This window comes from Hemiscyllium ocellatum, chromosome 5 (assembly GCF_020745735.1).
Source record: "Hemiscyllium ocellatum isolate sHemOce1 chromosome 5, sHemOce1.pat.X.cur, whole genome shotgun sequence".
Taxonomy (NCBI): domain Eukaryota; kingdom Metazoa; phylum Chordata; class Chondrichthyes; order Orectolobiformes; family Hemiscylliidae; genus Hemiscyllium; species Hemiscyllium ocellatum.
Window position 1 is genome coordinate 26,465,644 of NC_083405.1, and position 24,314 is coordinate 26,489,957.

At 41.6% G+C, this 24,314-nt stretch overlaps 2 long non-coding RNA genes across 4 annotated transcripts in view; one reads left to right on the forward strand and one right to left on the reverse strand.

Annotated features, from left to right (window-relative positions):
- LOC132815962 (uncharacterized) overlaps positions 1-24,314 on the reverse strand; it is a 114,237-nt gene that overhangs the window by 78,636 nt on the left and 11,287 nt on the right. For 2 of the 3 annotated variants that reach the window (XR_009644724.1, XR_009644725.1), the window contains exon 3: positions 4,498-4,620. This is a non-coding gene — a long non-coding RNA (uncharacterized LOC132815962). Of the gene's footprint in view, positions 1-233; positions 372-4,497; positions 4,621-24,314 lie in introns of those variants that run through there. The other variant, XR_009644726.1, reaches the window with a different exon arrangement.
- LOC132815963 (uncharacterized) overlaps positions 1-24,314 on the forward strand; it is a 71,249-nt gene that overhangs the window by 11,727 nt on the left and 35,208 nt on the right. The gene's annotated exons all lie outside the window — the stretch shown is intronic.

Genomic DNA, 24,314 nt, shown 5'->3' on the forward strand with positions numbered 1-24,314 from the left:
CCTGCATTCCCATCAACATCTGGGTAAATCTCTTCTGAATCCTCTTCAGCTTAATAATCTCTTCCTGTAATACCTGTGGAGAGGGAAACAGAGTTAACATTTCAAGTCTGATCTGACTCTTTTTTGGAATTGAACGTAAAAGAGCAGAGTCAGAGTGCATTCAGTGGCCTTTTGTGGGGTATCGGTGAATGCAGCTTTATACCATATGCCCTAGTCTCCATACACAAACCTCTCAGACTGCTTTGTGTACCACACCTCCCCACGCTTCTTCCATCTGTTGTCCCAGCGTCAGGACCACATGTGGGGGTTGAGGGGAGAGAGGCTTCGCTGAGTGTTCTGTCAAGAGGAACTATGGAGAACTTGGCTAAAACCTACATGAATATATAAAAGTCATTTAAAAGCAAAGTTTCATATTTGTATGTATTATATGTTGAGCTTTAATTGAAAAACTTTAATGTTTACATACTGATTTTGCAAGGTTGCTTTATTGCTATCTTGCTTATTTTCTGGTGTCTGTCATCATGTTACTTTTCAAGTTTATATATATACATATTTTATCAAGGATCTGGGCATCACTGGCAAAACAAAGCTTACTGCATTTAATTATCTTTGACAATGGATAGTGAGCTAAAATGGGGTCACAATGGGAAGTACCTTACAACACATAGGCTTTGCTTGTACATTATACAACATTGTCAAGTTTTGTTGTTATTGTGGACTTCACCTTGTGTCACACCATTCATTGAATGCTTAAATACTGTGGCTCCATTTGATGATTTGACTCAAAAGCATTTGGCCACAGTCTTGATCAGAATAGAAGGTAAATAAAGGGGAAACTAATGGTTCCACATGCTTGAAATCTAATAATTCCACCTGTCTGAAGTGGCACTGAGGCATTAACATTCACAACAGTTCATAAAAAGTGCTGTAATTCCATGATTTTTTTTTTGCCTTGGAGTCATAGAGATGTATAGCACAGAAACAGACCCTTCAGTCCAACTCGTCCATGCCGACCTGATATCCTAAACTAATCTAGTCCCATTTGCCAGCACTTGACCCATATCCCTCTAAACCCTTCCTATTCATATACCCATCCAACTGCCTTTTAAATGTTGCAATTGTACCAGCCTCCACCACTTCCTCTGGCAACTCATTCCATACATGCACCACCCTCTGCGTGAAAAAGTTGCCCCTTAGGTTCCATTTAAATTTTTTCCCTCTCACCTTGAACCTATCCCCTCTAGTTTTGGACTCCCTCACTCTGGATATTTACCCTATCTGTGCCCCTCATGATTTTATAAACCTCTAAAAGGTCACCCCTCAGCCTCCAACATTCCAGAGAAAACAGCCCCAGTCTATTCAGACTCTCCCTATAGCTCAAACCCTCCAACCCTGGCAACCATAAAAGATTTTCAGACCTCTTGGACTTTAGCTATGACAGGAAGGAAAGTAGAGTTGAAAGGAGAACAAAGAAAACAGAGAATTATTTCAATGTTGAGAAAGTTGCAGAAAGCTACCAAAGGGACTTGGGGGAACTTGTGCATGAAACATAGAAAATTGTCATACTGATGGAGCAGGTAGTCAGGAAGGGTGATGGAATGTTGACCCTTATTTCAAGGGGGTTGGCGTATCAGAGTAGGGAAGTCTTGCTACAACTGTACAAGGTAATGGTGAGGCTACATCTGGAGTACAATCTTAATCATATTATTTAAGGAAAGATATTGTTTCATTGGAGATAGTTCATAGAAGGTTCACTAGAAGGATCTCTGGAATGGAGGGATTGTCTTATGAGCAAAGGCTAAACATATTGGGAGTCTACTCACTGGAGTTTTGAAGACCTGGAAATGAAATTCTTAAGGGGTTTGACAGGGTAAATGCTGAGAGGATGCTTCCTCTTGATGGGAGAGTGTAGGACCCGAGGGCAAAGTCTCTGAATAAAGGGACACCAATCTAAGACAGGGATGAGGAAGAATTTCTTCTCTCAGAGGCGTGAGCGTCTTTGGAACTCCTTGGCACAGAGAGCTGTTGCGTATATTTAAGGCTTGAGATAGATTCTTGGCCAGTAAGGGAATCAAACGTTATGGGGAAAGGGCATGAAAGTGTATGAAAGAAATATTGGATCAGCCATAATCCTGCTGAATGATGGAGCTGGCTTAAGGGGCTGACTGGCATACTTTTGTTCCTATTCCTTATGGTCTTTTTATGTTCATATAATCAAAGGTCTAAATAATCTACTTTTGGTCTGAAAGCCTGGTTCTTAAGAAAACTGTACAGCTCATTTTGAGATCCTTTACATTTGCCAGCATAGGCAAATGGAGTCTTGGTTTATTACCTCATCTCAAACACAGGTATTTTTAACACAGCAGCACTGACATTATTCCACCCAAGTATTAGCTCAAACTTGTGCCCAAATTCCAGATTAGAATCTGAATCTATAACTCCCTCCCTTAAATAAGAAAGTTGAAGCAAGTTAAGCCGCATCTTTGATATTTAGGAGTCTTATGGTCACCAATTACCAGATAGCATTCACTAAATATGGCATTCAGTGTAGTATTGTTAATCCTTCTCTATGGGCATATAAACCAACATCACAAATTTCAACTGTAACTGGTTTTCCTAAAACCATCACTGATGACATAAATCACAGACTACAACATAAATAGTCATTCCATCCAAGAAATCCCACCAAAATATTAAACAATGGAAGTCTCAAAGAAATCTTTGCATTTTAAAACTCAATTTTTGTCATATCCATGATTTGAAAATAAAAACATGTTGGATAGTTACTTTGTCCGATGTGACCTACAAGTCAATTGCATTAATTCTGCATTAATCAGAAAGGCCAAGCCTCTGAATAAACATTAAATAGAACAGCTGCCTGCCATGTATTCTTTACTTCTTACAATAACTTAAAACTGAGAACCATCTGTTTGTAGTTACAGAAAAATCTTACCGTATTACTTAAAATGCATTCACATGCATAAACAGAATGTATTCTGAAAGTTAACATGCTATGTTTTAAGCATGCTGAATTTTGCATTGCATTCTTCCTAATTTTAATATAACATTTTGACTCTTAGTTATATTTTTTTTTCCCCCTTGGAATCAAGAAAATAATCCAGCAAGCCTGACAGTAGGGTGGCACAGTGGATAGCACTGCCGCCTCACAACGCCAGAGACCCGGGTTCAATTCCCGCCTCAGGCGACTGACTGTGTAGAGTTTGCACATTCTCCCTGTGTCTGCGTGGGTTTCCTCCGGTTTCCTCCCACAGTCCAAAGATGTGCAGGTCAGGTTAGGTGAATTGGCCATGCTAAATTGTCTGTAGTGTTAGGTAAATGTAGGGGAACGGGTGGGTTTTGCGTCGGTGTGGACCTTGTTGGGTTGAAGAGCCTGTTTCCACACTGTAAGTAATTTAATAATAAAAAATGCTTCTAATAATATTCTTCATTCAACATCTTGTTCTTACATAGTATGGACCATGGTTCTTTCTGATTGAATTCCGCCCCTAATTGTCCTCAATTCTGTCTTAGCTCGTAGCTTTCCATTCCCCACTATAATTTACTCCAGGTGCAATGTTCATGCTTTGCAATGGTTTAATCCTATTATATGTTAACGCTGTTTGAGTTCAAGCTTTGCCGTTCATATTTATCATTGTTGCTGACTTATCTTGAACTATTCCAGTGTTGAAATCCACAGTGCACTCATATGTGTTAGACAGTATAGGCCTGGGTGATTCAGAACACATTGCCATTTGGAAACATTTTGAGACTAATACTGTAATTACTCAATCCATTTCGTCCTCAGTTTCCACCTGCAACCTATTGATCATCCTTTTTTAAAATGTTGGGTTTCCTAGCTTTTGAAAGAAATTGTAATTCTAAGTGTCCTGGTTAATCTTTTAACTGTTTGAGGGACAGAATTTTCACATCCTCAAAAGTGACGTCCTCTGATTCTGCTCGGAATGCGCTGTCATATAATATGAACATCTCTATCTGATGCAAAATCTAGGTAGCCTTTCAGAATTTTTTTCATAGAAATTAGTTTCAAGGCAATTGTTAAGCCACTCTAATCATTTTTGAGTGTTTAAATCAGGCCACGTGCCAAAATTCATTACGACCAGACGCCTACTGAGGTTCTCAAAGTTATTAACCTGAATTGACAGCTCCCGGGTGAGCAGAGAGTGAGCTTGCTCCCCTCATTTATTCAGCCACCTTCTCAGTTAGTCCAATGAGCTTAATTTAAAAAGAATTCCTCCCTTATGGATACCTTTCATGCAGATCAATAAATTTGTGTTTATTTAACAGAGCCAAATTAGCCAGATTTTCTTGAGTTAACAAGGAGCGAGTTCATTAGTTACTAAAAATAAAAACAAATGATTATGCATACACATACACAGATTAAGAATGAGAATTAAGTCCATAAATTGATTAAAAGATCACTCGTTCTGGGTAGTTCATGAAGAATAGATAGTGGCAAATTGGTTTCAGAATTCTTACCTTTGCAGTTAGTTGAAATTCCTTTGTCCTATTTCCAGTTATGGTGGCTGGCTAGCAGTACTCAAAACAAGAGACTCCTTCTTGTCCTATTTCCTTCTGACTGGCTTGTTGGCTAGTTGACCTCTAATATCCAAAAGAGAGAAAATGCCTTTACCTGCAATGCTGGGGTGACTAGCTGGTGACACTTTTACTGTGACCATCACAGCATATTAGCACTCAAATACAGGAAAGTAAACATGAGCACACCTTCTTCTATGAGCATGGACTCTTCCACAAACATGCACAGATCAGGTTTGCAGTTGTTTTTTCTTAAAGTTTTTGATATATTCCAAATGGCAAGACAAAAAGAAAATGTCTGCACAAGGTGGCTTTCTGCTACAAGGTGTGAAATAGCCAACTTCATCATTGTGTTTTAGTTACATCTCTGTCTCTCTCTATTCTGAAGGTTCTTTGACTCTCTACTAGTGTGACATTCCATGGCTCCCCACATAGGACTTTGCCAGCATAAGAAAGCAGGACAGGAATAATACACTTGGGCAGCCAGCTCAAAAGTTGGATTAGGACCGTGTTGATCTGTTGGAGAGTTGGAGATCGAGCTTTTAAAAACTCCCATTAAAAAATCCCCCTTTGTGGGTTTTCTAAATTTTTCACAGCAAATGCACTATTTGGAACATTTGGGTCCCTTTTTCAATTATCTTCCCCCCAGTAAAAGGGTGGGATCTGTTAATAACCTCAACAGACTTTCACTAGTTCTCATCTGGTGTAAGTTTCACTGGGGACTATGGGGGACTTAAAGTTCTGAATTCTCATAAAAGCTCATAAATCATTGAACATTCCTTCTTGACATGAGAATGTTAGTGGATGGTCCACCAACTGCCTTGCCTTACCAGACTTTAAAAAGCCAGTTCAAGTGGAAAGAGTATTTAAGCTAACTGGAGATTCTAGATTCCATTCTATCCCTAACTGGAAATGGAGACTTCAGCTTTCTTCAACCCAAGGTACTCTGGAGCCTTTATAACTAACTCAGAGTAATACTTAACTTACATCTTTACTCTTAAGTAATATACCCAACAACAGGAGTAAGGGACAGGAAATTATATGACTGTCAGTATTGTTAAGGGAACATGGAGTAAATGCATTCAGATTGATGTAATCAAAAGCAGGTTTTAGGTTAGCTACCATTAATTTCTAATGCATGTTTAGAAGAGAGAAACACAAATAGCAATGTTTCTATATTTTTCAATATGGATGAGAGTTTAACTGATTCTGGGCAAGAAAATCCCACTCCTAATTAGTTGATTAGTTCCAACGCTCACGTTGAAAATAGGATCAGTTGCAGACGTGTGAGGGCTGTTAACCTTCAGCATAATTGCATCTGCTAAAGACTGATGTTTCTTTTATTCACCATATAGAAAGATTGTGAAATCTGAATTATTTAAGGCAAAAAGGAGCAGTACAGAGTTTCTTTTAACGGACAGTAGTGTTGACTGGATTGCAATGTTAAAATCACATAGTTAGGTTATAAAGATTTAATGCAACCAGGCTATCCAATAGTCTTGAAGTACTGTCTGAGGAGACCTATGAGCAGAGATATTGCATCCTTAAAATTGACATTAATATAAACAAATACTCTGATGTATGAAAGTTATCTCCAAACCATAGGCCATAGTCAGCTAATGCTTGCACGAACTATTTATAACTCCTGACATTTGTTACATATTATAAATGATGTAATTATACATCCTTTTTACAAAGACATCAACAGATGTTAGTAATTGTGGAGATCCTGCATCTCTGTTGAGTAAATCGCAATACAGTTTTCTGGCAGGATTCTCAAATCACTTCGAATTAATTCAAGATGAGACCTAATATGCATAATAAACTCTTAGAAATATAAAGGTGTAAGGGATATTTTAGAACAGATATTCATTGAATATCCATCCTCAGACCTGAAAAATAACACAGAGCATATAGATATTGTCCAGAAAAGTGTGTGATGGGCACAGAACTACTCTCTCAATTCCTCTGCCCCAAAATTTGATCAAGGTCCTGAGAGCTGAATAGTCCCATTTTGTGTAATCAGGTTCCTGTTAAGCTTGATTGCTGAATTATTCTAAATTAAAGACATATGCCTGGGATTGATTCTCTGTCTATTATTTCAAACTATTACAAGTATAAGATCTGAATAGGAAAGCTATCTGTCTCTGCTAACAATCTGAATCTAGCATTTATTTTTAAGAAGCGAGACAAATTAATCTTGAATGTTTAAAAATACTATTCAAGGAAGCAACAATGATCCAAATTAAGATTTTAAAATACACGCAAAAAAGTGACAATGTGCAAGTAAGTGTCCCTGAAGTACATCCATTTATACTACATAATATTAATCATATTGAGATGTTATAATGCTGGTGTCTCACTCTTCATAATAAGACAATGTAAATGATAATCATAAAAAAAGAGCCGATACAAAGTGGGAAGGAGTCACATTACAGATCAGGAGAATTTTCTTCTTTCTTGTATAGACAATAAGATTTGTACAAATGGCAGCCATCACAGCAGTTGATTTTGTCTTAAGAGACTTAGATTCAGTAGAACTAGATATATTCCTATTATGAACTGGAAGGAAGGTTGTAAAGATAATCTTAGAACATGATGGGGGTGATTTTCCATGTGGGTTCTCCCATTACAGTGGACAATCAGGAGAACCCTCATTAAAGTTTACCCCCATGGCTTCAGTGCTTTTGGGGCCATGGGAATCTTAGCTGTGGAATGCAATAAGTCAGCATTGGATATTCTGAAGGGAAACGTTAGACTTACATCCTGCAATTTTCAGTTGATTTTAATTTGGATTTAAAGAGAAAGAAAGTACCATTTTATCATGCTGGAAGAATTAGGATAGAATGTCCGAATTGAACATTGTTTGTTGAAGAGGAAGCTCAATGAATGGAATTTTTTTTTTTGCTTTACAGATTACTTCCTAAATGTAGCTCTTGAATTTCTGATATTACCTAAAATAATTAATTGGTTTATCATCCCTGTTTATTTTTAAGTCAATATCTAAGTAAGTGCAATGCAATTGGCATACTTAAATATGAGAACTCTGATCATAACGATTTATCACGTATTTACAAACAATACCACATGCTAATTTTAAATATATATAAGATGCTCATTATTCCATGTAGTAGCTTATAGCTTATCTTATTTACAGTATTACAAATTAGTACTTACTTTCATATAAAGATCTAAAATATTTTTGGCAGTTTAAAATAAGAGCATCTGTTGGTTACATAACAAAACCACTGTAACAATTTTTTTTATCTTTTCTATTTGTAACCAAATTTGTAAAATTGTTTTGCAATGCAATTGGCAGGAAATTCAAACTGCTGAATATGATAACAGCTTCATTCAGAGTAACTGATGAACATAGTATTGAAACATGAATCATACTATCCTCATCGAATATGGAGCCTGATATAAGTACAAGAGACGAAGCATATGACGTCCTCAGTTAAAACTGAAGTGGACACTCAATGCCCTTTTCCTGACATCTTCACCATGATAGATGCCAGTGTCTAACCAGTTTGGTTCTTTGTGACATTAGGAAGTAGCTGAATACACTATATAGGGAAGATTATGAATCCTTTGTTCTTATTCATTCATAGGATGTGGGCACCACTGGCCAAGTAAGCATTTGTTGCCAATCCCTAAGTTTAGAGTTAAGAGCCAATGCCTTGGGGCAGGATTCAGATGGAGACTAGGTGAGGATGCCAGTTTCGTTTGCTAAGCAACATTAGTCACCAGATGAGTTTTTCGACATTCAACAACAGTTTCATTCTCATCACTGAACTCTTAATTCCAGATTGTTGTTTTGTAAATTGAATCTAAATTCAACCATCTGCCACAGTAGGATTCAAACCCAGGTCTCCAGAACATTGCCTGAGTCTCTGGATTGATGGTCTCATGATAACACCTCGAGGCTGTCACCTCCTCTTTACAACATCCTAGCTACTTCTGAAGAATAGTGCACCTTACTAAATGCTGCTTCCTGGCCAATGCATGACCCTGGCATTTTTCTAACAGTCTGTGAGATTGTTCAGGATTATCATTCAGGATTAATTAAGCCCATTTACTTACTGCTCTCTGGACTGCTCTCATGCAGATGTAAAGTGTGAAAGATGTCATCAATAGCGCCTCAAGCAATGTCAACAACCACATATTCACCGATGCTCAGTTTGAATTACACTGCTACTAAAGATACTCTGCTACAAACTCATCACACCGCTCATCTATATATGTGGCCACAAGAACAGAATGCCAAAGGAAAAGTTACGTGCAGTTGTCCTTAGCATAAAGAGAAAATTCAACATGGCACCACAAAGACTCTCCAATGGGGAATTGTACCTGAAAGAATGGAGAACATTGGTGTTGGTTGGATGTTTGTCATTTCAACCTACAGAAACTTCAGATCAACCATGTTAAACCATTAAGAACCTTCAGTCCATTATGAGATAAGCGGGGGGACCATTCATGGGTGATTCCATACTGTACAGCTACCTTCACAAAGTGTAATAATATGCAGAATTGATAAACTATGGAGCTGGAAAAAGCACAGCAGGTCAAGCAGCATCAGAGAGGCAGGGGGGTCAATTTTTCTGGTTCTTCAGGACTAATAATAAGCAGCCCATTCCAGTCTAAAACTGGACAGCCAAATGGGAGGTAACATTTGTCCATCATAGATAACCAGGAATGATTATCTTAATCAAGATGAAGCATGGCTATCCCTTTGATCTTCAGTGGCACTCCCATCAATGAATTCCTCCTGAGCAACATCTTAGTGATCACCTTTGGTCAGAAGCTTGGTTACATTAGCTTTAACAATTCTGTAGTTGCACAAAGAAACTAGCAGGTAATTACTTCACGATCCTTCAAAGTACACGCATAAATACAGCCACTTAAGAAACCTTACACCATCCAGGACGGATCTGTCTCTGGTGCTTCTGCCATCAAGCTTAATATCCAACATTCCACGACCAACACATCATTGCTGTGCCTTATAAGACCTACAGAATGTGCTGCTGCAAACAAAAATATCTCTTTCCATTGTGATTCCTACCATCATAAACATTAAAGAAGCACCAACCCTTTCATCTCCAAGTTCTTGACTTGGAAATGTATTGCTATTACTTCATCACTGCTAACTTAAGAATAAAGACACTTAGTGGAGGCAAATACAGATATTTCATACAAATTCCTGTCATATCCTCAAGACTTTCCAAGACAGGTAATTTCACAATAGTTCAAAGTTTGGGAGAAGATTTGTAGCTCGGGTGCTCGTTGTTGTGGTTCTGATCGCCGAGCTGGGAATTTGTGTTGCAGACGTTTCGTCCCCTGTCTAGGTGACATCCTCAGTGCTTGGGAGCCTCCTGTGAAGCGCTTCTGTGTTGTTTCCTCCGGCATTTATAGTGATTTGTATCTGCCGCTTCCGGTTGTCAGTTCCAGCTGTCCACTGCAGTGGCCGATATATTGGGTCCAGGTCGATGTGCTTATTGATTGAATCTGTGGATGAGTGCCATGCCTCTAGAAATTCCCTGGCTGTTCTGTTTGGCTTGTCCTATAATAGTAGTGTTGTCCCAATCGAACTCATGTTGCTTGTCATCTGCATGTGTGGCTACTAAGGATAGCGGGTCGTGTCATTTCGTGGCTAGTTGGTGTTCGTGGATGCAGATCGTTAGCTGTCTTCCTGTTTGTCCTATGTAGTGTTTTGTGCAGTCCTTGCGTGGGATTTTGCACACTACATTGGTTTTGCTCATGCTGGGTATCGGGTCTTTTGTCCTGGTGAGTTATTGTCTGAGCGTGGCTGTTGGTTTGTGTGCTGTTATGAGTCCTAGTGGTCACAGGAGTCTGGATGTCAGTTCAGAAATGTTTTTGATGTATGGTTGTGTGGCTAGTCCTTTGGGTTGTGGCATGTCCTCATTCGATTGTCTTTCCCTTAGGCATCTGTTGATGAAATTGCGGGAGTATCCGTTTTTGGCAAATACATCGTATAGGTGTTCTTCTTCCTCTTTTTGCAGTTCTGGTGTGCTGCAGTGTGTTGTGGCCCTTTTGAACAGTGTCTTGATGCAACTTCTTTTGTGTGTGTTGGGTTGGTTGCTTTCATAGTTCAGGACTTGGTCTGTGTGTGTGGCTTTCCTGTATACCTTCGTGGTGAATTCTCCGTTTGGTGTTCACTGTTCCATCACGTCTAGGAATGGGAGTTGGTTGTCCTTTTCTTCCTCTCTAGTGAATCGGATTCCTGTGAGTGTGGCTTTGATGATCCGGTGTGTAGTCTCTATTTCTGTGTTTTTAATGATTACAAAGGTATCATCTACATATCTGACCCAGAGTTTGGGTTGAATTTGCAGTAAGACTGTTTGTTCTAACCTTTGCATTACCGCTTCTGCTATGAGTCCAGAGATGGGTGAGCCCATGGGTGTGCCATTGTTTTGTTCATATATTTGGTTGTTGAATGTGAAGTGTGTTGTGAGGCACAAGTCCAGGAGTTTGAGTATGCAGTCTTTGTTGATAGGTTCCCGGTCTTGTTGTATGTTCTGTATGTCCAGCAGGTTGGCTATTGTTTCTCTGGCTAGGGATTTGCCGATAGAGGTGAACAGTGCCGTTACATCGAATGACACCATAGTTTCTTCCTTGTCTATGTGTATATTTCCTGTGTTGACTTATAGAGTGTCTGGATCCACTGATCAGGTGTTTCAGTTTCTGCTGTAGTTCTTTAGCCAGTTTGTGTGATGGTGCCCCTGGTAGTGATACCATGGGTCTGAGTGGGATGTCTGGTTTGTGCACTTTCGGTAGTCCATAGAATCTGGGGATGTTGTTGCTTTCAGGTTTCATTCTCTATAGGTCAAACCTGGTTATCTGTCTGCTTTTTTGTAGCTTCCTCAGTGTGATGTCTATCCTATTGGTGAGCTGTGGGTCAAACTCCCTCTTTTGGTAGGTGTTGATATCTGCAAGTAGTTGTTGCGATTTTGGATGTACTCTGCTTTGTCTAGGGTGACCGTCATTCTGCCTTTGTCTGCTGGTAGTATGATTATGTTCTTATCTACGAAACGACATGACCAGCTACCCTTAGTAGCCACACACTCAGATGACAAGCAACATGAGTTCGATTGGGACAACACTACTATTATAGGACAAGCCAAACAGAGAACAGCCAGGGAATTCCTAGAGACATGGCACTCATCCACAGATTCAATCAATAAGCACATCAACCTGGACCCAATATACCAGCCACTGCAGCGGACAGCTGGAACTGACAACCGGAAGCGGCAGATACAACTCACTATAAATGCTGAAGGAAACATCACAGAAGCGCTTCACAGGAGGCTCCCAAGCACTGAGGATGTCACCTAGACAGGGGACGAAACGTCTGCAACACAAATTTCCAGCTCGGCGAACAGAACCACAACATTTTACAATAGTTTATTATTCTGGCTTCCATTCACTTAATATGACTAGGCATCAGTGAAACATATGTTTCATGACTTATTTTTTGCTAAGGCTCTGAAATTTCCTATCAGCACATCTGCATTAGTGAATATTTTGTTTATTATAGGGATCAAGGGGCTCAGTTGCTGCTTGTTAAGGTGCTAAACTGTGATAATTGTATGTCAGCTTTGATTTGTTCTGTACTACTTGCAGACAGCTAAGAACACAGGGATATGGAAAGAAAATGTAAGTGTTCCCTTATGTTCATTTAGTCTTTTCATTGTATGATGCACAGCTCTGTCAAAGGCCCTAATGGATGATGCCCAGATGTTCAACCCCATTATCAAAGAATAACCCTCATTGTTTCTAGTATTTCTTTTGATGCCTTGTTTTGGAATTTTCACATTAACAAGTTTATCTTGTGTCTTTACCTCCAACCTTTTAAATACTCTTCTAAATATAGTCACCTTTATCAATCGCTGCTTTATTATCTCAGCTTTCACATAATTGATTTAATTTGTGTTGCTAACTTGCTCAATTTTGAATTTTTCATTGCAGCCAATGTGAAACAGATCAACTTGAAAGATTCCTCAATTTCTCTCTATGCTATTAAATGTGCATGATGTGTAGAAACTATAGTCATCGAAATGTTTCATCAGCTTTGTTTGTATAAAATCAACCTTGCTATAATACTAACAAACCTCATGAGAGTAATCACCAACATTTTACTGTTAAATAATTCACAGGAGGGTCACTGTATTTTTATACCTTTCAAGTTTATTTTTTTCTATATTTCCAGAAAGATATTCGTTCAGAGTGATGCAAGGTTGGAATATAAAAACAGAGGTGTGCTATTGAGACTTTATAAAGCTCTGGTTAGGCCCCATTTGGAGTACTGTGTCCAGTTTTGGTCCCCACACCTCAGGAAGGACATACTGGCACTGGAACGTGTCCAGCGGAGATTCACACGGATGATCCCTGGAATGGCAGGTCTAACATATGAGGAACGGCTGAGGATCCTGGGATTGTATTCGTTGGAGTTTAGAAGATTGAGGGGAGACTTAATAGAGACGTACAAGATAATACATGGCTTGGAAAGGGTGGATGCTAGGAAATTGTTTCCGTTAGGCAAGGAGACTAGGACCCGTGGACACAGCCTTAGAATTAGAGGGGGTCAATTCAGAACAGAAATGCGGAGACATTTCTTCAGCCAGAGAGTGGTGGGCCTGTGGAATTCATTGCCACAGAGTGCAGTGGAGGCCGGGACACTAAATGTCTTCAAGGCAGAGGTTGATAGATTCTTGTTGTCTCGAGGAATTAAGGACTACAGGGAGAATGCTGGTAAGTGGAGTTGAAATGCCCATCAGCCATGATTGAATGGCGGAGTGGACTTGATGGGCCGAATGGCCTTACTTCCACTCCTATGTCTTATGGTCTTAAAATTAACATAATGGTCAGTCTTCTAGTGCCACATGGATCCAATGTTTATCAATGCTCAACCGGACCAAATTCGTATTCACTGAGTGCATGAGAATCCTGATACAGGTCTACAATCCTTTATCCAAAATCCTTGGGGGCCAGTCGTTTTTCAGATTTTGGAATTGTTTTGAGTTTCAGAATAAATGACATTTTCACGGTGAAATTAAAAACAATCTTACCGAACAACAGACCCACGTGTGACTATTCCAAGCACTGAGACACAATTGATGCCTATCAGTGCTGGGCCATGCCGCCACATCACATCTGAGTGATATGGGGCGAGTGCGTGTGGAGTTGGGTCACCTGTTCATACGCCAAACAACCTTGTTATGCAGAAAAACAAACTTCACGAAAGAAACTTCGGACTTCAGAGTTTTTCGGATTTTGGATAAAGGATTGTGTACTTGTACCTGCCACACAAATTGCCGTGTGCCTACAGAACATCCCAGGACTATTGCAGAGTGGGGAAACTGAGGTAGATGAGTGTATACCATTGCTTTCATACCTGCATTGCCATTGTGGAGCTTAATGCTTCATCAAATGCCTTATCTTAGCTGAATATAGATTCAGCTGCAGGAAGGACCTGAATTTCAGGTTAGTTGCAGAATGGTTTCTATGATTCTTTGCTGTGATTACAGATGTTTCTAGTAGTTTCTAAGTTGCGGAAAGTAACTAAAGTCACAGGAAGTGGTGTGGTACATAATGAAGAACTTCCATTTTAAACAATTTGCACATGACAATTCCTCTTAGACATGGGTCGTTCCTCTTGACTCACAGCATGGCTGGGAGAATAAGAGAAGCAACACAAAGCAGAACACTCAGCTTTGAAAAGAAACAATGTGTCAGCAATCTCTGATTCACTAAGGACATCATCACAAAAAGATAACCCAGCAGCTGGAACTGCAATGTTAGAGCAGCGGAAGGACTGCATGGCTGTCTAGGTGATGATGGTCTTGAAATGTTATGTGCATGGATCCTTTCTGGCTGATACAGGCAATACCTTCAACAGTTCCCACTGTACCATCCACAGTTGAATAAGGGAAGTGACTGTGGTTCTAAGAGAGTTGAACAGTTTCATTCCCTCTTGCCAGAAGGAAACAGGTGAAGCGATCAAGTGGCTTCCTAAAGATTGTAGGCTTCTCATTAAAGCAGGGCAGATTGACACCATAGTCACATTGCGAGAGGCTCACATCAGCTCTGAGATGTACCAGGATCAAAAGTAAGTCCACTCCCTCAATGTCCAGCTTAACAGTAACTACAGGTTAGTGTCTGCTATCATGGCAGCAAGAAAGATACAGTAATTCTCCAAGAATCCAGTGTGCAATCTACATTTGAGACACTGCAAGCAACAGAGGGGTGCTGTTACTGGACAACTAGGAATACCTTTGGTGTAGCTCATAACAATGATGCCTGATGTGAGACAAGCAAGAAGTAGATATGAAACAAAAGCCATTTTATCACAGGAATATGACAAAGCTTGCATTTATAGTGTATAAACACTACTTAGACTGCTCTGGAAATGCCTGTTGTGTCATATCTCATAGTTAATATGTAATATACCTTTAAGAAACATGCTCATGATATCATCACTGCCTCACACATAGTGACCTGAGGGTATAAAGATCTCAGAGTCCATATTAACTGAAGCCACTTCAAGCATGACATGCTGACAAGACCTTATTGGTCTTTGGAACTGAATATTGGCCTAAACAATGAAGTGGTTTTTAATCGTATTTGTAGGATAGTCAGCTATAGCAAATGTCCATTGGCTCTTTCAATGTTTCATTACCCATGTTTAGTTTTAATAATACAAGGCATAACATAAGTATTATTACATCAGGCACAAATACTCTGCCAGAGGCAAAATTGCATATCAGTGCTCAGTAGTACTTTGCCAGAGTGCATGCCAATGTTTCTCATGGTTTGATCATACTGCACAACTCAAGCTGATGAAGGACATGGCAACAAACTAAGAAGGAAGAGGAAGAGGAGGAGACAATGAGTGCAGCCTATTTGTGGTGGCCTTTCTGACAACCAATTATCTGATCTTTGAGACCAGTAAGTGCAACCCCAATTCCCTCGTGATCAACAGTCTCACACTACTCTTTCCTGTCACTGTTTATCTCAGCACCTATTTGCCCACAAGCCAGAAATAAACTGGATCACAAAATAAGTGTTCCAAATCAAATTTAAGAATCAAACCATATCACTTTACATACAATCATCAACAAGTCCCCCATGTACATTGCGGTGTTGCCTGTCTTCTGTGTGTGTGTTTTTTGCCTGTTTATTTGCTCCCATACATTGCTATGTCAGGGGCTGCAGCACGGTTGGTGCAAGGCAGCTGATTTTTCACATGGAGAAACTGCAAAAGGTCCTACAGGACAACTCAGAGCAGCACTGGCCCTCAAGAGGTTCAGCTTCAGATTACAGCACCTCGGCATGGGATGGGGAGGTAGCAGTCTGGCCTGGCCAGCTGCGAGCTAACAGCAACAACTATCTAATTTAACCTCCACCGGAAACAACCTTTCTCGATTTATCTTTAGTTGCTCATCTTTAGTAGTTGCTCTGCCTTTCTCAGTGTTTCCCCCAAGCTCCATGTTGCTGCCACTCTCTGGACGTGCCTATCACATTCCCTCCATCTCCCTCTCTCCAGCCCTTATTTCCTAATCTCTCTTTCCTTCATTCCCCAGTCTTAACATAGAACATAGATAAGTACAGTACAGAACAGACCCTTCGGCCCATGATGTTGTGCCGAGGATTATTCCTAATCTAAAATAAAATAACCTCACCTACACTCCCCTCAGTTCACTGCTGTCCATGTGCTTGTCCAGCAGTCACTTAAATGTCCCCAATGACTCTGCTTCCACCACCACCGCTGGCAACGCATTCCATGCATTCACAACTCTCTGCGTAAAGAACCTTCCTTTGACATCCCCTTCTATACCTTCCTCTTAATATCTTAAAACTATGACCTCTCGTGCCAGTCAATCCTGCCCTGGAGAAAGGCTCTGGCTATTGACTTTATCCATGCCTCTCATTATCTTGTATATCTCGATCAGGTCACCCCTCTTTTTCATTCTCTCCACAGAGAAATGTCCGGGCTTAGTCAATCTCTCTTTGTAAGACAAGCCCTCCAGTCCAGGCAGCATCCTGGTAAACCTTCTTTGCACCCTCTCCAAAGCCTCTGTATCTTTCCTATAACAGGGCGACTAGAACTGGACACAATATTCCAAGTGTGGTCTCACCAGGGACTTGTAGAGCTGCAGCAAAACCTTGCGATTCTTAAACTCGATCCCCCTGTTAATGAAAGCCAAAACACCATATACTTTCTTAACAACCCTATCCACTTGGATGGCAATTTTGAGGGATCTATGCACTTGAAGACCAAGATCCCTCTATTCCTCCACACTGCCAAGAATCCTGTCTTTAATCTTATATTCAACATTAAGTTCTTCCTTCCAAAATGCATCACTTTGCATTGATCCAGGTTGAACTCCATTTGCCATTTCTCAGCCCAGCTCTGCATCCTGTCTATGTCACGCTGCAGCCTGCAATAGCCCTCGATACTATCAACAGCATCTCCAAACTTTGTGTCATTGTCAACTTTACTAACCCACCCCTCAACCTCCTCATCCAAGTCATTTATAAAAACTACAAAGAACAGACGCCCAAGATCAGAGCCCTGCAGGACACCACTCACCACTGACCCCCCAGACAGAATACTTTTCACCTACAACCACTCTCTGCCTTCTGTCAGCCAACAAATTCTGAATCCAAACAGCCAAATCTCCCTGTATCCCATAGCTCCTGATTTTTTTGAATGAGCCTACCATGGGAAATCTTATCAAATGCCTTGCTGAAGTCCATATACACTACATCCACTGCTCGACCTTCATCGACCTGTCTCGTCACCTCCTCAAAGAGATTTGTGAGGCATGACCTGCCCCTCACAAATCCATGTTGACTGCCTTTTATCACACTATGCTTTTACAAATAGTTATAAATCCTATCCCTCAAGATTCTTTCCAAAATCCTGCTGACCACAGACATAAGACTGACTGCTCTGTAATTACCAGGGATTTCCCTGTTCCCCTTCTTGAAAAGAGGAACAACATTCGCCTCCTTCCAATCCCCTGGTACGAATCCCATGAAGAGTGAGGAAGTAAAGATCTTTGTTAATGGCTTAGCAACCTCCTTTCTCACTTCCCGGAGCAGCCTGGGATGAATCTAGTCTGGCCCTGGGGACTTATCAATCTTAATGTTTGCCAAAATTTCCAGCACATCAACTTCATCAATCTTGATCTGTTCAAGTCTGTTTCCCAGCTCCTCAAAGTTCTCATTCACAACAAGGTCCGTTTCTTTCATGAAACCTGAAGCAAAAAACTCATTTAGGGCTTCCCCTATCTGGTCAGACTCCACGCACAAGTTCCCTACGCTATCACTGACCAGCCCTACCTTCTCCCTGATCATTCTCCTCACGTATGAGTAAAATACCTTTGGGTTCTCCCTAATCCTTTCTGCCAAGTCTTTATCGTGCCCCTTCCTGGCTCTCCTCAGTCCAGCTCTGAGCTCCTTTCTAGTAAGTCTGTAATTCTCTAAAGCTGCGCTAGATCCTTGCTTCCTCCACCTTACGTAAACTGCCTTCTTCCTTTTGACAAGAAGCTCCTCTGTTCTAATCATCCAAGTCTTCTTCCATCGCTGAGTTCCTATCCAGGCCTCTTTCTCTCTCTTTCCAGCTTCAATTCCATGAGCTCTTACTTTCACCAAGTCCCCATTCCCCAGCTTCCCTTTCTTCCCAAGTCTGTCCCCCTCCCAGCCTTTTCTCTCTCTACCTCTGTCTCCTCCACCCTCCATTTCTGTCTCCCTCTCTCCCCAAGCCTCAAGTCTTAAATCTTCCTCACTCCCCAGCCCTCAAGCCATCCATAATTTCACAGCAACGTCTGCCCCAGCCGGCTAAATCTTAGACACTCACTTCCCTTATTTTCTCATTGATTCCATCAGTCACTGCTCTCTGTGAGTAGTCAGCACTTGGTGAAGAGCTCCATGGAAAAGGCTCAGAGATGATTGTGTTTGAAGTTGATCTAATTTCTTCTTAGGCAACCTTTCAGGACTAAGAGTGACATTTTTCCACTCTGGTGTCAATACAATACTGGATCCATGCACCCCCAGCACAGGCAGGGCAAATGGTGCTTGCTGATCTTGGTGGATAATGCTCAAGTTTTCACACGTTCTTTCTGCCGTGTGCACTTGACCTCCATTCTGGCCTGTTGGAGATGCTCAAAATGGTTCACACCTTTGCATAAGATTCTTCTGCAAAATAGTCAGTCTTGGGCTTACAGATTCCCAACAGCTATTTGAAAGATTGTTTCAGGGAGACTTTGAGAATGCCCATGAAGCATTTTCTCTAGCCTCTAGGTAACAGTTTGTCATGATGGAGCTCAGAGCCGTCACTCTATCCAGGCAACACTGGCACTCTCTATCGCCCTACGCCAGACTGACCATTTGTGAAGCACTGTAACTGGATTATCTGTGCACTATGATGGCAAATGTAAGTTCCTGATCTCCTGGGACTTCGAAGGTCAACTGTTGAAATGTAGAGACTCTTGATCCCATTAGATTCCCAATTTCTCCACATTAACGTGGCTTCTGTGGTAGGAGCAACACAGATGTTGCCCTCAGTCTGAAACAATACCAACAGGATCTGCCATAGCAACCATCAAGAGGAGTATCCAGGCACCAATGTCTGGAAGCTGTCATCTGTGCAGTTTCAGGTCTGTCGTCTGCTGCTAAATGCTTCCAAAAGTCCACTCATCACATAGTGCTGAGAGCTCCTTCTCTGTAGTTCAGCCATTCACTGAACAGTTCTTTGGCCTCTGTTAGCTGCTTAGCACCGTATAACATCAATCCACTCAAAGCAGCACAATTTCCTATTAATGCTCTGCAATCTGATGTTATTTATTTCAAAAATTATGATTCTTTATAAAACATTCCCCTTCCTCTTTCACTTTCCTTTCTACTTCCCATTGCTCTGAGTCTTTCATCTCCAGCTCTGCCAGTCATAATTAACTGTGGGCTATCTTCCCATTCCTTTCCCCGTGTGTAACCCTCTTCCTGGGTCCTCCATTGGCTGGCATTCCTTTGTGTTTTGTTAGCTGAAGGTTGCGGCAATGGAGTTTGATAATGACCTTGCAACATGACAAATTCTGTAACAAAATTCTGCATTAAATAGTTCATCTGTCTACTTGAATATAATCAGAAATGATTGGTTGAAGTCATTGTTGAATTTGAGAGACAATTCCTTTTGCAGGGTAAAATAACTTCTGCTAATATGAAAAATTTCAACAACCTGACTGATATATTTTGTATATTTAATGCATTTTTCTTTATCCCTTTATATATAAACAACTGTGTTTGTTGTAAATAATTTTTTATACAGAAGTAACTGACAATCTGTATCTTTGGGATGCTTTTTTAATGCATTTTTAAGCAAACATGCTTGACTGAAAGCTAGTCTATCGTCTTTGAGCTCTCATTGAGGCGTATGACTTTCTGTTGATCCTTTTCATCACCTCAGAATGAAATGTTTGAAAAATAGTCATAACTTTGCAATATAGTACATAGTTGCAAAATCTGTCTCACGTAATGAAGACTGATTGCTTCTGGCCTTGATGTTGGAAAACCCAGAAATATTTGTGGTTTTCTGTCAAGTTTACAAAGGGGGCCAACACAGCAATTATAGATTTGACCTTTCACCTCTGCATGGGACAAGGATTTGAACACGGCCTAGTCTCGCAGGATGAATATCTTTCCTCTCTTGGAAGACAGCATGGATCCTAAATTAAACTAGAAGGCTTCAGCACTACAACTGCAGAAGCAAGGCTCCAACAAACATTGACTGCAATTTAGCAATCTTAATGGAGCAGCAAAATACTGATGGCAGATTGAAATCCGAAACAAAAGCAAAAAATGCTGGAAATACTCAGCAAGTCAGGCAACATCTGCAGAGAGAGCAACAGAGTTAGCAGGCTGAATATTGGTCAAGTGTCATTTTTGGCAAGTGAGGCCTAGCAAGTTTTCTTGAGTTATTGTCCCAAACTCACCTCACTAACCAAGCACCATGGCCCTGTGGAACCTGTCTCATCCTATTCTCCTACTCAGCTGAGAAGCTCACTGTGCTGGGATGTCCTAGGATTCATGGTGCTCACGCCAAATGTAAAGGTCCATCAAACAGTGCTACTCCAGAGCTGCCCTGCGCAATGCTTGTGAGTTACCACAATCGCACAGGAGGGAAAACGGTCATCCCATTTCATGGACAGAGACCAAGGAGGATCCTGGTGGTTGCTGAAATAACTCCACAGAGGCTAGTATCCTGTCACTTAGTCACCCTTTATTTACAACTTTATTTTACAGTTTAACAGCCTGAATCGGGGAACTCATATTCTATGAGGGCTACCTGGCTGACCTCATTCCAATCACCTACAGATGCGGTGATACAAGGGGGGGGAGGGGGGGGCAGCTCCCTTCCCTTCCCTCATGATTAGCAGAGGAGGCCACAATACCATACCTTGCCAGCCTGCTCTAAGATTCCCCATCTCAATAGTCTGGACAAATGCCTACTACTGTAGGAAGAATGACATTCTCTGCTCTGTTAAGTTAAATGTCACCATCTTCTCATGGTCTACCACACTTATTGCTGCGTGCAACATCTCCCTTCATCGTTCTCACCCACCCCCACCTCCCCCTCCTCATTGATGTGCTACTGTCTGAATACCACCAATGTGGATGAATGTTTTTACCAGAACACCCACCACGATGCATCCTGCCTTTTGTATCCTGCAGGCACCAGCAGCAATGGTACTGTTCCTTTGCCCTGAACACAGCTCCAGAACGCATCTCCTCCTCTATCTTTGAGAACAAGAGCACAATGCCACAGAGGATGCACCAGCAACGCTGCCTCCCATCTTCTCCACCAGCTCAGGTACAGACACCTCAGTGGGTTCTTTAGTTAGATTGGAATCAGGAGTAGATGCAGGTGAGCAAATCACTGCCACATCTCTCCAATTGGTCCAGGAAGGAATGCCCTGGCTACTGGCATCTGGAGGACTGGCAGAGACAGGGCACCTGCTCAGGACCTTGAGAGGACTTGCGGTGTCAGCACTCACAAATAGACTTAGGAGCTGCAGACAGCATAGCTGGTGGCACTGGGCAACCTGACACAAAGGGGGTGCAGGAGAATGTCAATGCCATTGGCACCCCATGCTACCTCAGGCAGGAAGTGTCTGGCTGCCTTCAATGACAGCAGCCTGTGGCAGTTCAAGCTGTGTGGGCTGCATCCCTTTCTCAGTGAGACACAGTCAATGGGTCTAGATCCGCTAGATACCAACTTCCTCAAAACACCAATGCCAACTGTCTCCACAATGGCAAGCTCCCCCTATCCCATCACAGAGCCCAGGACTACACTGTGACATCCTGGGAGGGCAAGAAAGCGGAAGACCTTCTGAGAGCACACAGAGGTTGCATAGACGACACATCACTGTAAATAGAATCACACGTTTGTAAATGTATGTTTTATTTCATCATCAGCAGGATAAATGTCGGCTTCACGACAGATATGAAGGAGCAGAGCTTGGTGATCCTTCGCTACATGAGGGCTTAACATTCCAAAAGGTGAAGTGAATGCTCCTGCACCATGTGCAAGTGCTGGGATCATGGGGGAAGGTGCTTGCTACTTGGCAACAAGAGTGGATCCTTCCAGGATACAGAGCATTGTATGTATACCTCAATCATGAGTGGGATTGATTCCTGATGCTGCTCCAACTTGGAGCCAGGCTTTGTGTTCCACACAGTAGCTTAATGTCTCAAGTTCACCTGCACTGTATGAGTGACTGTGTACCTTCCAAAGGGCCGCAAATAGCTCAAAATTGAAGCCCCCCTCCCTTCCTGAAACACTTACCCCATCGCCACTCCTAGTGTGATGGCAGCCATTTTCAGCTCCAGTGCTCACCTTTGGGGTAGGGCAATTTATTAGCTTGGATTGTGGATTTGCTAGCCAACAGAAAGCAAACAAGTTGAGGTAAATGCATCTTCTTCTGATTGCAAGCTGTGACTAGTGGGTTGCCACAGGATTCAGTCCTTGGGCCCCAACTATTTACAATCTATGTTGATGATTTGGATGCAAGCATAGAAAGTATTATAGCCACATCTGCAGACAACACTAAAATATTTGAGAAAGTAAATTGCAATGAAGAAACAAGAAAGTTACAAACGGATATGGACAGGTTCAGTGATTGGCAGACAATATTTAACGTGGATAAGATTAGATTCCCTACAGCATGGAAACAGGCTCTTCAGCCCAACAAGTCCACACTGACCCTCTGCAAAGTAACCCACTTCCCTCTGACTACCACAATGGGCAATTTAACATGGCCAATTCACCTGACCTACACATCTTTGGACTGTGGGAGGAAACTGGAGTACTTGGAGGAAACCCATGCAGACATGGGGAGAATGTGCAAACGCCACACAGACAGTCACCCAAGGTTGGGATCGAACCTGGGACCCTGGTACTGTGAGGCAGTAGTGCTAACCACTGAGCCACCACACCACTCCATTGTGTGAGGTTATCCATTTCGGTCAAAGCATTAGAAAGGGAATCTATTATCTAAATGGAGTGAAACTTCAGAGTGCTTTGTGCAGAGGGATCTGAGCGTCCTTGTGCACGAATGGCAGAAAACTACTTTGCAGGTACAGAAGTTAATAAGGAAGACAAATGGAATTTTGGCGTTTATTGTGAAAGGAATTGAGTATTAGAGTAGGGAAGTGTTGCTGCAATTGTACAAGGGATTAGTGAACCCACACCTGGAGTATTACGTACAGCTTTTGTCCTCTTACTTGAAGAGGGATGTGGTTGTTTTGGGGCAATTCAGTGGAGGTTTGTTAGACTGATTCAGAGAAGAAGGATTTGCAATTGAGCAGTTTGTGCCTATACTCTCTGGAGTTTAGAAGAATGACAGGCGATCCAATTGAAATATATTAATGCTAAAGGGGATGGACAAAGTGCACATAGAGAGGATGCTTCTCCTTGTGGGGCAGACTACAACAAGGGTTTTAGGAATAGAAGACTTAAAACAGAAATGAGAAGTAATTACTTCTCACAAAGGATTGTGTATTCACAACCCCACAGAGTGTGGTGGAGAGGGGAACACTGAATACATCCATGGAAGAGACAGACAGATTTTTGATCGGTAATGAGTTGAAGAACAACCAAGACAGTGAAGTTGAGACTGAGGTGAATACTGCCATGGTCATATCGAATGGTAGAGCAGGTTTGGGGGACTGAATGGCCCTAGTACATATGCTCCTACATTCTTGTTATTTTCAGCATGATGAAAGGGAACATTAGTCATGAGTTTTAGACTCAGCCTCTTAACCTTGATGAAGCCCCAAATGTACACTTGCCCTGCTCTTCAGCCCTTCCTATTCATCCCACAGGTTTTGAATCTAGCTACATTCCCATCTAAGCCATCCATCTAACTTGGAAACTCTCCATTTTAAGCCCCTGAACTGCAAACACATCCAGTCAACATGCCAGATATATAATGGCGCTGTCTCCCTGTTGAAACCAGGGTTTTGCTGACTGTCAATGGACACCCCTCTCCCCCAGCCTAGCATTATCCTTTTCCCCTTAATGCACTGTCATTTACCCCATTTATACAGTAAGTTGTCCCCTTTACAGCTGTTATCCCCTCTGCATCCCAGCATATGTGGTCCAATCGCTACAATTGGCTTTCCCAGCTTCCCTACCTCAGCAGTGAGCCCTGGAAATCCTGATGAAGGGCTTTTGCCCGAAA